The 4,960-nt window shown below is 42.1% G+C and overlaps 1 non-coding gene across 1 annotated transcript; it reads right to left on the bottom strand.

Annotated features, from left to right (window-relative positions):
- Window positions 1-4,298: 4,298 nt before the first annotated feature.
- Window positions 4,299-4,405, bottom strand: LOC141635849 (small nucleolar RNA R71). Its single transcript, XR_012540507.1, has one exon. It is a non-coding gene; the product is annotated as a small nucleolar RNA R71 (small nucleolar RNA).
- Between the last annotated feature and the right edge of the window lie 555 nt (window positions 4,406-4,960).

The following is a 4,960-nucleotide window of genomic DNA, read 5'->3' as shown; positions in this document are numbered from 1 at the left end:
TACTTTGTCTCGGCCAATGATAGAGGATATTTGTTATTCGGTTGATATTATTGACGAGTCTATTTATGACTTCTGGTCGGGTTCTTTTATGAAGGACCCACTAGAAGCTCTTATGCTTTTTGATGAGTGTGGAGATAGCCTAGATGACGATGACGCTGTGTTGGATTTGCTTGTTGATGATTTAGATGAGCCTGAACTCACCGAAGCTGAGGGAGAGCAAGTGAAACAGATGATTAGCACTCTTTGCTCCATTGAGGTAAAGGTACCAGAGCGTAAGCCTCACCCCTCTCATCTAAAATATGTTTTCTTAGACAATACTGAGCAATTTCCAGTCTTTGTTAGTGTTAAGCTTGATAATGATCAGCTGACTTCTTTGTTAGTTGTACTTAAGAAAAACAGGAAAGCACTGAGTTATTCATTGGATGATATCAAGGAGATTAGTCCCGATATTTGTATGCACAGGATAAAGCTGGAGGAAGATCACAAACCTTGCAGACAGGGTCAGGGCAGACTGAACCAGAAGATGCAGGATGTTGTGATAGATGAGGTAATGAAGCTGCTCGGCGCAGGTATTATTTATTCTGTTGGTCACTCCAAATGGGTGAGTCCAGTACAGGTGGTCCCGAAGAAAGGAGGGACAATTGTAGTTAAGAATGATAAGAATGAGTTAATACCTACTCGAGTAGTGACTGGTTGGCGGATGTGTATAGATTACAGACAGCTTAATGCCACCACCAAGAAAGATCACTTTCCCCTTCCTTTTATTGATCAAATGGTAGAAAGGTTAGCTTCTCATAAGTTTTTCTGCTATTTAGACGGGTACTCTAGGTTCTTTCAGATCCCTATACACCCAGACGATCAAGCTAAGACTACATTTACTTGTCCTCAGGGCGTTTTTGCTTATCGCAGGATGCCTTTTGGTTTGTGTAATGCCCGTGCCACCTTTCAAAGGTGTATGATGGGGATATTTTCAGAGTATATTGAGTCTATTATGGAAGTTTTCATGGACGATTTAAGTGTTTATGGAAGTGATTTTTCTAACTGTCTGTCTAACCTTGAGAAAGTGTTGCAGCGCTGTATTGAGGTTAATCTTGTGCTGAACTGGGAGAAGTGCCACTTTATGGTCAACGAGGGAGTTGTCTTAGGGCACCTAGTTTCTGATAGGGGAATAGAGGTTGATAAAGCAAAGGTGGAAGTGATTCAGCAATTACCACCTCCTGTCAATGTTAAGGGGGTGAGGAGTTTCCTTGGCCACGCCGGTTTTTATCGCCGGTTTATCAAGGACTTCTCAAAAATTGCTAAACCACTTACACAGTTGCTACTTAAGGATGCCCCTTTTGTGTTTACTGATGAGTGTCTTTCTGCTTTTCACAGGTTAAAGCAGGCCTTAGTCTCTACGCCGATCATCTGACCTCCCATTGGAACTTGCCGTTTGGGATAATGTGTGATGCCAGTGACTATGCACTAGGAGCGGTGCTAGGCCAAAGGAAAGACAAAGCTCTGAATGCTATCTACTATGCGAGCTGAACTCTGGATGAGGCTCAAGTGAAGTACACTACCACTGAGAAAGTGCTGCTAGCTGTAGTTTATGCCTTAGAGAAGTTTCGTTCTTATTTAGTTGGGTCGAAGTTCTTGTTTTTACCGACCATGCAGCTTTGAGGCATCTCCTTGCTAAGAAGGAGGCTAAACCACGGCTATTGAGATGGATACTCCTTCTTCGGGAGTTTGATTTCTGATTAAGGATAAGAAAGGAGCCGAGAACGTTGTAGCTGATCACTTGTCGCGACTGATGCGACAAGAAGGGGAAGATTCTATACCTATTGATGACTCTTTCCCTGACGATACTTTAATTGCTGTTATATCATCTATTGTTAACCAAGAGCCCTGGTATGCAGATATAGCTAACTTCGTTGTCGTGCAAGCAAGTCGCGCCCGACCTTTCTCATCGCCAGAGGAAACGTTTTCGTATAACGCTAAGCGTATTTCGGGAAGATCCTTATTTGTTTAAGGAATGTGCAGACGGTCTCTACAGACGGTGTATTCCGCAGTGGGAGGCCAAAGTAGTCCTGGAAGGCTGTCACTCCTCTTCCTATGGTGGTCACCACGGTCCATCGCGCACCGTGGCTAAGGTACTTCAGTCTGGTTTTTACTGGCTGATACGTGCATAATATATAGTCTTTTTAGCCTATTTCAGCACGTATTTCTATGCATTTTTATACTGTTTTTATAGTATTTTGCCCCGAATTGGCTACTTTGGTTCGTTTTGTCCATTTTGTAGAAATGAACGCGAAAGTAGTGGAATCGTACTCTTTTTCGTCCTTTTTGCATGCATTTAGAGGAGACGGGATTTTTTTCAGTGAGATCCGCACTTGAAAGCGTCATGGCACGGATTACGAGGCATTTAGGCGCGGACTTGAGCTGAAATGAAGACCAAGAACTCGATCGAGCAGTTTAATCACTCGATCGAGTGTTTTTTTTACGTCCCAGATTGGTCGATCGAGTGGTTTTCCACTCGATCCTCAGCCTGCGGAAAGACCAGTTACTCGATCGAGTAACTTTCAACTCGATCGAGTAGATTTGCTGAGGTGTTTGCTCGATCGAGTGGTTTTAATCCACTCGATCGAGTGGTTTCGCTGATTATGGGCTTTAAACAGCCCGTGTATTGTTTAATTTCGCAAAACTTAAGTACTTTACTATTTAAAACCTACGTTAACTAGGTTATTAGTATCTTTTTTTTTTCTACTTTTCAATTATCAAACTTTTACTGCGTACTTCATTCCTCTCTACTGTAACTTTATTTCGGGATTACTTTCGCTTGGATTTTGTGTTCTTTACGCCGGATTCGCATCGATTGTAATTCTTTCTCTTCTCTTATTAATAATTAATCTCTTGTTGCTTTAATTCTTCGTTTCGTTACATTTATTCTTCTGCCCTAATTTACTTTTACGCAATTTTTTGTTTATTTCATTATGTTTACTGCTGGAATTTTATCTGCTGTTAGTTTAATTAGTGACATGAGTAGCTAAACCCCCTTCATGTTGGGATTAGGGGATATGCGGTAGGATTGTGACAATGTAGTAAATGAAACAGATGAAATAATTACGAGACTCTGTCACCATAGCAATTTAACTGTACATATTCAACTTAGTTGAGTGCACACTTCTTAGTTAACCTTTAATCTGGCTAAAATTAATCCTAGATCGAAAGATTGGACTAAATAGGCCTGCTATGAACAGTAGACTACCCTGACGAGAATGAAAGTTAAGTTAGTGGTATTTTAGGATAGAAAGTGGATCGAAATTAAGGACCTTTCAACATCCGTCTTACATTAATTCGTCTGAGTCATTTACAGCTGAGTCACTGGACTACCGTAGTGAACCGAAATCCTGACATGTCCCTTTCTATCTGATAGTTTTATCCTTTTTCTCTGCTTTTACTACTCTTACCCTTTATTCCTCTTTCTTTTAAATCTCGTAGTTTAGATAACAAATCAAACAATCCCCACCATTTGTGACCAAATAGATGGACTTCTACAAATATCTTGCCTCCCTACGGAGATCGACCTGACTTCCCTAGGTATATAGTTAGTTGAGTTAGTTTATTTTTTACACGTATACGACAGACGTGTCAAATTTTGGCGCCGTTGGCAGGGAGGCAATTGTCCTATTTGTTGTCGTTCCATTTATTTTATCTGTCTCATGGAATTTTCATTCCTTGAGGCCGTTCTATTATTTTCTTTCAGTGTTGTTTATGCCCAGGTCAGACAGGTTTGAATTAGTTTCAGCTGATTCAGAACCGGAGAGATTATTCAAGCATAGACTCCGTCTGCTAAGGAAATCACGAAAGGAAGACTTGAGTACTTTCGAGCCAGAGCTAGATCATTCTCTTTTCGCGGAAGACAGTCCGATTTATACAGTAAAGATGCCAAAGCTTTCCAATCATTCAGTGCCTAAAGAATCCTCTATTCCGAAGGGTTTCAATCTCCAGACTGAGGATGGTAATACATTCGATATCCGTCCTTCTTATATCAATCTGGTGGAGAGGAATATCTATAGAGGTGTGGCAGGTGAAGATCCGAGGAAGCATATGGAGACCTTTACCGATTACTGTTCTACTATCCCCGCCACTAAGTGGGTAACTCAGGACAAGATTAAGGAAGTTCTATTTCCTTTTTCTTTAGTTGATTCAGCCAGGGAGTGGGTCGATCGACTTGGACCGCACAATTGCTTTGGGGTTCTGATTGGGAGTCTCTTGCTCTTGCATTTTACAAGAGATATTTCCCTCCACAACGCACCAATTTGCTGAGGGCCAAGATTACTAGTTTCAGACAGGCTCCCGATGAAAGTTTCTATGAAGCATGGTCACGACTCAAGAAGTTGGTGAGGTCTATCCCTCACCATGGTTTTGACCCATGGTTTCTAGCTAATCAGTTCTACAATGGGCTGTATGACGACCAGAGAGCCATACCTGATGCGGCATCTAGTGGAAGATTTCAAGAGAATACAGATGATGATAAGGGATGGTCCCTTATTGAAGAGATGGCGAATCACAGTGCTGAATATGGTAACCCGAGGGATGGGATTAGGACAGTTCATGCAGTTTATAAGCAGGTTTTGGCTCAGCTGGAGACCATGAATGCTAGGTTCGACAAGTTGGAATTACAAGCTGCTGGGGAGCCTCAGACGGTCCATGTTCTTACTAGGGGAGAGACCGTTTCATGTGAGAGATGTGGGAGTAATGATGGCACACTGCTGTTGGCTGTCTTGTAGAGAAGGAACAAGTCCTTGCCTTTCAGCAATATAGGCACGGAGGGGGTTCCTATTACATTAATCAAGGGGCAGTCCATCCCAATCTGAGGTGGACTAGTCAGAATGTGCTCAATCCTACTCCTCCTCCGCACCAGCAGCAGCCTTATGTCCCTCCACATAAGAATCAACAAGGCTTTCAAAAGCCCCCTTCT

The sequence above is a fragment of the Silene latifolia genome, chromosome Y (assembly GCF_048544455.1).
Source record: "Silene latifolia isolate original U9 population chromosome Y, ASM4854445v1, whole genome shotgun sequence".
In the NCBI taxonomy this organism is placed as follows: domain Eukaryota; kingdom Viridiplantae; phylum Streptophyta; class Magnoliopsida; order Caryophyllales; family Caryophyllaceae; genus Silene; species Silene latifolia.
The sequence above is the reverse complement of the archived record's forward strand: the minus strand, read 5'-3'. Positions and strand labels throughout refer to the sequence as shown.